Source organism: Euphorbia lathyris, chromosome 4 (genome assembly GCF_963576675.1).
Source record: "Euphorbia lathyris chromosome 4, ddEupLath1.1, whole genome shotgun sequence".
In the NCBI taxonomy this organism is placed as follows: domain Eukaryota; kingdom Viridiplantae; phylum Streptophyta; class Magnoliopsida; order Malpighiales; family Euphorbiaceae; genus Euphorbia; species Euphorbia lathyris.
Window position 1 is genome coordinate 19,611,462 of NC_088913.1, and position 11,126 is coordinate 19,622,587.

General features: G+C 35.5%; 1 non-coding gene across 1 annotated transcript; it reads right to left on the reverse strand.

Moving 5' to 3' along the window:
• Positions 1–10,504: 10,504 nt before the first annotated feature.
• LOC136228331 (small nucleolar RNA R71) lies at positions 10,505–10,611 on the reverse strand. Its single transcript, XR_010688657.1, has one exon. It is a non-coding gene; the product is annotated as a small nucleolar RNA R71 (small nucleolar RNA).
• Between the last annotated feature and the right edge of the window lie 515 nt (positions 10,612–11,126).

Below are 11,126 nucleotides of genomic sequence, written 5' to 3' on the forward strand. Positions count from 1 at the left end.
ATTAGAGTTCCTGGCTACTTTCAAGCACGATGCTGAGATCACTGACCCTGATGAAGAAGGGAAGTTCAGTTTCAGGCTCATGGGTCACACTCAGAGGCCTTCGCTCAACATGTTTAACTGTTTGTTAGGCGCTTCAGATGATGATGACCTGGAGTCCGAGAGCTACAAGGAAGCATTCACCAAGACCCCTGATGTCTTTGACCCTACTGCCTTCTGGAATTCTATTTCGGGACAGCAACATTATGACGGGAGCGTTTCCAAGGCGTCAAATATTGATTATTATTCTATTCGTTACTTGCATAAGCTGGTCTCCAGAACAATTTTTGCTCGCGAAATTCAAGCCACTATGCCGCATGCAGACCTTACAGCTTTGTGGAGTATGGCAATCGGGCCAAGGATGAATTTAGGTTACTGGTTTGGGGAGTACATCAGTGCTTTTGGTAAAAAGAACTCTTCGCTCATCTGCTGCGGGAGCATTGTCACTAGAATTGCTGAATCCATAGGAGTTTTTAAGCCTGAGGACCACTCTCGTCTCACTATTGTGAACCACCCGGACCAGATTGATCTCCGGAGTCTGCAGAAAATGTTGTTTGGCAAACTGGTGAATGGAAAGTGGGTTTGGATGGCGGACTTTGTTGCGGCCAGGAGAGTCGAAAGCCGGAAGAGGAAAAGTGAACCAACTGTGTCGGTCTCATCGGATTCCGAACAAGTCGAGTGGCCAAAGGATCTGGATTTCTATAAGAAATGTGCAAAGCTTTCGAGTGAGGACATCCGTGACAAGTTCAACGCCTTGTTTGCTCAAAACCAAGCCAACCGAGAAATGATATTTGCCCTTGAGCAAAAATATGAGTCACAACAGGGATCGATTGACATGCTCAAAACCATCTGTATTGAGGAGCATAGCAAGGAAAGTCCATCTGGTTTTTCAGTCAAGAGTCCGGTAAGAAAAATGCCTGAAACACCTGCTAATGCTAATGCTAATGCTAATGCTAATGCTGATGCTTCCTCGAAAAGGGAGGGCATTCATGCCACTGCGGATAGAGAGGTTAACTCCTCTCTTTCCCAACCCGTCTGATTCGTCACCTTTGTCGCTGTCCTAGCATTTGGTAACATCTAACACCCTTACTCTATCAAATTGTGCACTCTGCCTATGTTATTATGCTATTATTGTCTATATTTTGCTGCCATCCTGATAACATTGAGGACAATGTTCCGTTTTAATTTGGGGGTGGGGAATTACACATCACAATATATGCAGGCATAACATGATAAATGCTTATTCAGGTTGTTAATTTAATTGATTTGGTGAATAGAAAATATCCCCTTGAGAATCTTTGATGTAAATATCCTTTGTAATCTTTTCTTTGTTGTCTCGTCTCCTTGTTTATTAAATCTCTTCGATTGTTTCGTGTTCACGGGAATCACTGTACAGACTGTGCGTTTTATGATGGATTTGTCTAGTTTTAGTTGTTTGAATTATGTCTCCCCGAGTCTGGAAGTTCCGAAAACTTTGAAATTTTTAAATCTTCTTTCACAATTAGAAATTTCCCCAAAAATAGTGAGAACTCGAGCCTGCAAGTGCATCTAAATTATGCATTGATTTTTTCTGAGTGGGCCAGCACTCACTATCTTTAGGGAGAATTTTCCTTGGTTTGCCCTGTTGAAATGGAGATTCTTTTTAACAATCATAGGAGGAAAAAGGCAATTAGATTCCCTTTCCGCTACACAAAAAGCCACATGTGCGTTGCACTCCAAATATAGGATAACCAATTTGAGCCATAACCTATTCTTTCTAAACACCACGCAAAGAAACCCTTTCCTTTCACTAATATTCCTAAATACCCTGAATTCTGTCTTGTGCTTCAAAACCAACTGCTTAATTTGAAATCATTGTTTTTAAAGATACACAAATCAGGAAAACAAAGGCGATTGAGCAGATGATGCTAAAGAAAAGATAGAAAGGAACCTGGGAATCATGTGTTTGGATGGAAAAATCTTTAATGATTGTTCATTATGAATAGAAAGAATAGTTTGTTATAAGAAGCAGGCTGTGTGGATCGGGTAAGGAAAGGAATGCTAATTTGTTGAAAGATGTGTAGGTTAAATAATTTGCATAAAGACAAAATTTATACACTTAAATAGCTTCTCACTGTCAAACCAGAACCTGCGCCTAACATTACAACCTTTGTCAAGTCCTTTGGACTATGTTTGGAAGAATTTTGACCCATTGATTCAAGACCAAAAGGCAAACTCACACCCTAAGGGTGTGGTAACTGAGGTAAGGAGTGAAGTTGCATTCTTTGTCCTGTGATAAATAAATGTCATACGAGAGTGAGTGAATTATTCCAGTCCTTAGTGAGGCATGTCTGGCGAGTTGGTTGCTCCTTGTGAAAGTAGAAGTCTAAATTTTAAGCTTTAAGGAATTTCTCGATTAAAGGCAAACAGTTTAAAACAAGCTTTAACTTTTCAATGAGATAATAGCTCACATCTGTCAACTACCCCGCTGAGCAAAACAATGTCTTTTCTCCATATCATTCTCTGTAATATTTCATTCCTAACGCTTCTTCTGTTGAATTCTCTTTTCTTACATTTGGTTGCTTGAGGACAAGCAAAGATTCAATTTGGGGGTATTTGTTAGGCATGAAATTGACTAAGTTTAGCACAATATTTATACAAGAATTGGGGTGTTTTTCTGTTATATTGCAAGAATGAAGGGCTGATTAATGTTTTTTTTTGCAAATAAGTAAAGATTAAAGCCAAACATGCTGGAAACAGCTTGTTTCGCAACTGCCAAAGAGGAGTGGAGCCTTTCTATGATCCAGCGGTCAAACGCCGGATAATCTGATGACGAACAGCGACAGAACAAAGGTGGGCGTGGCAGAGGCAGCAGGTGGAAAGGTGTTTTAGTGGCGTTACCTAAAGTAGCATGATGACAAGAAGTTTCGACCCTTGAGTGTTCAAGGGTCAAAAGGATCCATAATCATTTCTGATTGTTTGTTTTAGTTGGAGTTGACTTATTTCTGTATTTTTGTAAGGATACTTTCGGGTACCAATTTTGGCCCCGGTCTTTCTCCTTTAAATAGAGGTAGCAAAGGGAAAAATGGGGAGATCGGATATTTTTTTCAGAACAGAAAAGTCACTGTTTAGGCGATAGAAGAGAGCTCCAATGGAGTTTCTGAATGTAAAAAGAACGTCTGATTACTCACTGCTTGATATGAGTGAGTAATCCATTTTGAATGGGCACGGCCAGTCAGGGCCGGTGATGTAAGTCTTATAACTTTTGCAATGAATATGTAGTATTTTACCAATGATGTGTTGATGAGGGTTTATATTTCTGTGCTTCAGCATTTATGCATGTGATAGATGAATGTTAGGACACTGCTTGCATCTTCACTGATATCTCTATCAATCTCGCAACCTCGAAGCAGACATGTTAGATGGTTGTGTCAAAGGTTTTCTTAACAGAAATGCAGCTTTGATCTTAATGCAAGAAAGAATGTTCCTTTAGGACGCTAATGGTTCTAGTAAATCTTAGAAACTTAAGAACACACGAAAGTTGACTTAAGTGGGCATTAAAGCTGATACTTTGACTTCATTGGTATTATCACAAATTCGTTGGGTTGTTGTATGACCTTACACTACCTGTTCAGCAGTGCTTAGCCTGTTCTATCTTTTAAACTGTCATCTATTTGTCATATCTTTCATAGAATTAGCACTCTTTTGTCTTAACTGACCAAACTCAAACAATCAACCCTACTAAGAAGATACCTTTACACACACACACTGTTCAGCAACGATTTTCTAATATAATTTTGGATCTCAATCCCTGTGGATACGATACTTGACTTATCACTTTATTACTTGTATCTAGTACACTTGCTAGAGTCTCATCTGAGGACAACACATATTTTAATAGAATCCTATTGGGACCTCTTATAAATATGTCGATCCCTTTTCCTTCACTACCTAAGCCGTCGTCTACGGAAACTTGCTAGATTTCCTGGGAAATAGTTGTTTGACCCGTTTGGCTCGGTATTTCAATTAGGAAGTCCGCCAGAGCCTGTGCCTTGAACGCTTTCCTCGGTTCGAACGTGATTACAAACTCCGCAAGGTTTAGGGCCCATTTTGCGGACATATTATATGTTTCCGATCATTGGAGAACTTTACGTAATGGTAAGTCTGTCCGTAGATGATGGGGTGACTCTAAAAGTAACGTCGAAGCTTCTGTGCTATGATTACTACAGTGAAGGCCATCTTATCTAAATAGGGGTAGTGGGTTTCTACATCCCTTAAAATCCTACTGGCGTAGTAGACGAGGAATTGCTCTCCTTCCTCCTCCCTTACTAGTACAGTCCCTATGGACTCGTCGGCTACGTTGATATAAAGGAAGAGTGTTTCAACAGATAATGATAGACTAAGAAGCGGAGGGCTTGACAAGAATTGCTTTAACCCTTCGAACGATTTTTGGCATTCTTCTGTCCACTTGAAATCTTGTACCCCTTTGAGACTTTTGTAAAAAGGTAGGCATCGCTTTGCCGAACAGGATATAAAATGTCCCAAAGCATTGATTTTTCCATTCAACTTTTGGACGTCATTAAGTTTTCTTGGGGGTTTCATGTCGATGATGGTTCAGATCTTAGAGGGATTAGCTTCTATTCCTCTTTGTGAAATCATGAAACCTAGGAATTTACCCGATTCCACATCGAAGGTGCATTTTTCCGGGTTTTGCTTCAGGTTGTGTAACTTGAGGGTATTGAAGATGAGTCATAGGTCTTTAGCATGTTCCTCCCCGGTTTCGCTATTGATGATCATGTCATCGACATATACCTCAACCTTATCTCTGATTAGATCCTTGAAAATTTCATTCACGAGTCGTTGGTACGTTGCGCCTGTACTTTTTAAGCCAAAAGGTATAACATGAGTTCATTAGGATTGGGACCCGACTTGAGATAACAGTATGGATTGATTTATCTAATGTGTCAACTGTTCATCTCATTGGTATTAGTAGGTATAACTAATCCTCAGACTCAAACATTCGTTAATTAGTGATTCTGGATCATGGAGTCTGGTACTTTGATTTTGTGCGAGCACAATCCAACAGGTGAGAGCCTGGGGTGTGTGAGAGCAGGGTTGGGTATCACACAAAGTAATTGCAGAATAGTTAATGTCAGATTGAGCATTCGTCACTCCGGATAAGTGGGAGATATATCCAAATGGCCGCTTGTGGTGAATTAACTGAAATCCTTGCAAGGTGATAGAGTTAAGAGTAGAAATGAACATTTCACTTAACTTATCTTTCAGAGTGAATTCAACCTGTACAAGTAAAACCGGACTCTTCGTTATATGTAACCTTGACACGTTCCATGGTTATAAGGAATTGACCGACAGGATATAGTTGATGAAGGATCATATTATACTGTACCTAATGCAGAAAGGTTAACGTCGGTTATCAACCTGACTTCTTAATTGCTCTAGGGGAATATCATAGGTTCTGCTAGTAACAGTTCGCGACGGTATTCCGTTATATATATGTTGGAATTAATCGTGATGAATTAATCTCAAAGGATATATACGGCTAGTGGCAATAAAGGACCTAATGGGTTGCATATGGGACTTGGAACTAGAGAACGAAATTGTAATTAGTGAGACACTAATGTATGGGCCGAAATTTGTAATTAAAATTAGGGATGAATTAATTTGATTAATAATTATAATTAGATTATAGTTATAAATTAAATTAAAGGATTATGTGATAATATTAATTAGAAGTTTTTATGTGATTGAAACTCTAATTAATTATCCCTAACAATAATTAAATTATTAATTTGATTAATAATAATTATCTAGATATAATTAGTTATTATTTAGATAATAATAAAGTGTTTATTTAATTATCTAATTAGTAATCCTATTCCGAATAAGATTCTAATTAATTAATTACCTAACACAACTAGGATTAGAGTTTTGAGAAGTCTATAAATAGACTCCCTAGCCTACATATTTCGCCCAACACAATAAGAAAGGAGGAGGAACCGTTCCATCTTCGTCTTGGCTAATTTACATTATTTCTTACTCTCTCTTTCATCTCGTATCGATTTCTGTTAGAGGCAATCATTGTGATTGCTATTATTAAGGTTGATTACTGATTAGTTATTCTTTTCTACGTTGTTTCTTTTGTTGTTCGTGATACACGGATTAAGAGTTGTGGGCACTTCGTTTGCAACTGTAGATAGTTCTTCAGAAAAGGTATTTCACTATATTCCTCTTTATATGAAATAACAATTAACAGATCTTGGAAAAGGGGAAATAGATAAAATAGATAAAATTTTATTAATCCACTGCATCTAGGCTTGTCTATTTTCCTTCATTGGTATCAGAGTCTATGTTAATCTGTTATTTCATATATGTAAATAAAAGGGTTTTTCAATCAGATTGAATAGATTTATTGTTAGGTTAATTAATAAATTTGATTTAGTTAATTAATCTAAAGATAAATGGTTAAGATGAAATTAAGATATTTTATGATTCGGTTAATTAACAAAGGGTTTGTATAATTAAAACGGTTGATTAAAACAAGGTTTGTATATGTGATATACGTGTTTTGTGGATTAAAGGTTTTAACCGTTTGAATCGTTAAAAGAATTAATTAGATTAATCTTTGAAAATTTGATTTTGTTAAACGATTTAAACGAAACGGTTAGAATCGATTAATTATTGATATATGTTTGAAAAGGTATATATATTATAAATATGAACTAAGTTTTATAAATATATGTATATACGAATTAAAAGGTTAAAGTTTATTTTAATTTAGAAGTTTTAATTTAAAGACATTGTTTTTTAAATTTAAATTAATTAAAAAAAAAATTAAATGAACTTTGTGAAGAGCTGCGCAAAACAGTAGCTTGCGCAGCCCTTCACAAAGTTGAAGGTGCTGGGCGAATGTTGCTGCCCTTTGGCAGCAACATTGCCCAGCGTCGCGGATGTGATCCGCGACAGGGGACAAACCCGTTTTCGTCCCCGTCCCCGTCCCCGTCACGTTAATTTTGTTTTTCTGAATTTTTTTTTAAATATTTTGGTTTTTCAGAAAACTAAAATTTATATATAGAATTAATTAATCCACATGATTTAATCGTTGTCTATTTTAAAATTGTATAGATTGAATTCAGTTGTCTAATTAAGATGTTTTGAGACGGTTAATTAAATAAACTATTTCATTGATACAAAATTAAAATTTAGAAACAACGAATCACCCCATGTAAATTTATTAATTGTTATAATTAATAAAAGGATGTGGTAATGATATGTGTTTTAATTTGATTTTGCAAACCGTTTTGTGCTTAATAAATATACTTGATATATTAGTTAATCACTTTAAACGGTTTTGGTAAAATGATTAAACACAATGATGTATAATCTCTCGTCTTAAAAGTTTTGTGTTCTGGAATTGATTTTACAAAGTTTAATTATTTGTATGTGATACGGTTGAATTAAACACGTTAAATAATCTTGGTAAAATAATTGAACACAAATAATTAATATTTTGTATAGTTGTATTTTGAATTGTCTAATTAAGTTTATATTTGATATACTTTAATTAAGATAAAATATAGATGATACAAAATTAATTAAAGGTTAATTAGATAGTAAAGTTAATTAAAGGACTGAATTGAAAATGTAATTAATCTAAAGGATTAATTTGATTAACTTAAATATTACATAAAGGGTTTATGTAATCAACCAATTAAATTTATTTAATTGAGTCTTTGCATGTTTGGAGTTATGGACATATTTGGACCCTCTATAATAGTTATTTAGTCTTTTGGTATTTTTGGAAAATAGGACCTGTGTGTCCTGCCTTATCTACTATCTATTGTAATTTCTCTTCTCATCTAAGTCCTTTCAAATTAGTTGAAGTATTCTTTAGTAGTATAGAAATTAATATTGTTGTAATTTCAAGGCGCCATGGAGAAGACAGAGGACCTAAAGAGAAATATGTAATAGTTAGTATTTCCCTAGGTTTGACCTTTTATTCCGTTTCTGGCTCAACGGAATAATTTAGATAATATGTCCATAACTACCAATGTAAATTGTATGTGTCTGATGAATGCTAAAGCAAATCAAGACTATGTTAGATTATGAGACTTTAAATAAAACCCCTCACCAATCAAAAGTTAAGTAAATAAGCAAGTTATTAAAATCGGTTGCCCCTCCCTAATATTCTAGTTCAGCCGGCAGTACTGGGGGCCATTGGGTTGTTGAGCAAACTCAAGCTCGGGGTCTTATGGTAACACCTGAATTATCGAAAAATTGTTTTTCACGAATATGGGGTAATGCTTAAATTAGGCTAGAATAATTGGATGAGCAAACTCATGTTGTTCTAACCTAATGGGCAATATGGTTGGGATTGATAGGCGACACATATCAGTTACTAATGTGGTTAGTAACCCAACAACCTAGAAGTCACATGCTTGATGTGATTGATTACATGAATCTACCTAATGAATGAAACTAGCTTGTTGAGCAAACTCAAGGTGAAATTTCAGGAGTTAGAATTCTAGCTCATTAAGGGATTTGTGAATATCCTTCGAATTAATATAGAGGGTTATTAATTTGGTAAAATAGTGGGAGCAATTTAAAAACATAAAAGACCAACGTATTTAAATTGAAATATATTAAAGCAAATGAATAACATCCGTCACTCTATCTCACTCTCAAGTAAATACTCTGAATCATCATATCTAAAATGGATCTACGTAATATTTTAACCGATAACAAATTGAATAGTTCAAAATTCACCAACTATTTTGGCAAACTCAAAATTGTTTTGAGGTTTCGAAATGATTGGGTATGTAGATACATTGATACCCATCGTCAAAATTGTTTTGAAGTTCGAAAAGATTGGGCATGCCGATGCCCAATGCCCTAGTAGATGATGCTCCTGTCAAAAGATTGATGTTTACTAGAAGCACCAATTAGATGACGAACGTACAGGATGTATCACATTTGCAGCTATGGCACTTTGTGTCAAGACGATTTACTACATCACCGAAGCTTTCTAGTATTAGATTTGAATTAAGTGTCGACTTAGTTCTGCAGATTTATTCATAAGCTCATCATGAATAAACTCAAAGACCTCTATAGAAGAGCTCTTGAATATGCTCAAGTCAGTTGAGCCCAAATCTTAAGAAAGTGATGTCAGCACTTGGTATTGAGAAGTATTAATTCAAGTTCTGATTTTCTTCTTCAATTCTTTTTATGATTATTGAATCGTATTCGATCTTCTATTGCTAAGTATTTATTCTTGATCCGTAATTGTCTTGAATGAATTACAACAAGTAGCAAAAATCGATCTTGAGTAATTGAGTTTTTGCTTGAGATTGATTGGGAAGAAAATTCAGCCAATTGCTATTGTTTGTCGACGTTCCTCTCAATAGGAATTTATTTGATAAACTTTCTTGATCCTAATGCGGTTATTGAGAAATTGGATATGCTTCATTCCCTTTTCTTGATAACTAGGTTGATTTAGATGCTTCATTTAAATTAATAAATTAAGAGAAAGTGAAAGAGTGAATTAGGTAATCCTTATACTCTTTAATCAAAGATTTGAATTCTAATTTGTTTATCATTTAAACCAAGGATCAACGAACACCCAATGAACCCAATCTCTTGAATCAGGCTTTCTCATTATTGAATTCCCATTTACTTTACTTGTTTAATTTGATTTAATCATCCATCAAAATCAAAACCCCCCTTTTTATTTTATTTGCTAATTTGAATTAAGAGGTTAATTGTTCTCTTGGGATTCGACCTGGTCTTACTATTACTACAAATCAAATTGTAGTCCAATAGAGAAATCAGTAAAATTATAAATCTATCTTGGCGGGCTTCGACAGACCCGTCAAAATTTGGCGCCGTTGCCGGGGAACAATTTAGTTTCTTGATTCATTTTCCTTTGTTTTTGATACCTTTTATGACCCGCACCTCCCGTGGAAGTGAACGAATATTTATTTCTGAAATAGAAAAAGAAATACGGAGGTTAAGAAAAGAAACAAAACAAAGGAGTGTTTGTTCATCGTCTTTAGAAAATTTTGAAGAAATCAGAGAAAATTTTATTTTTCAAATTGAGGAAGAGACGATGGCTGGAAATAGAACATTAAGGGATTTTGCAGCACCCAATTTAAATCGCCAATCATTTTGCATTGAGTTCCCAAATCCAGAGGTACCTTTTGAACTTAAATCTGGATTAATTTACTTACTCCCTTCTTTTCATGGTCTTACAGGTGAAGATCCTCATAAACATTTGAAGGAGTTTCATGTCGTTTGTTTCAGTTTGAAACCCGAACGAGTAACCGAAGAGCAAGTTAAACTACGAGCCTTTCCTTTTTCTTTAAAAGATAAAGGTAAGGATTGGTTGTACTATCTTCCATCGGGATCTATCACAACATGGACAGAAATGCAAAGGTTATTTCTTGAGAAATTCTTTCCATCTTCACGTGCATCAAATATTAGAAAGGAGATATGTGGAATTAGACAATCTTGTGGAGAAACCTTATATGAATATTGGGAAAGGTTCAAGCAACTGTGCACTAGTTGCCAACACCATCAAATACCCGAACAACTCCTTATCCAATATTTTTATGAAGGATTGGCTCCAATTGATAGAAGCATGATTGATGCAGCTAGTGGAGGAGCGTTGGTGAATAAGACACCCGATGAGGCAAGACAATTAATCTCCACTATGGCTGAAAACTCCCAACAATTTGGAACAAGATCAAACAGCACCACCAAGCAAGTTAATGAGGTAAATAATTCTAACATTGAAAATAAATTTGCTGAATTAGTTTCTTTGGTGCGTCAAATTGCAGCAGACAAAGTGCAACCTGAAAAGGTATGTGGAGTATGTTCAAGTGTGGGACATCATACTGATGAGTGCCCATCATTACAAGAAGATTTCCAACATGCAAATGCTATTGGAGGATTTCCAGGACAACCACAACGCAATTATGATCCTTATTCTAACACTTACAATTCAGGATGGAGGGATCATCCAAATTTTAATTATGGAAATCAAGGAGGACAGCCAAGGTTTCAAAATTAGTCATATAGTAGACAACCTCAAGTGC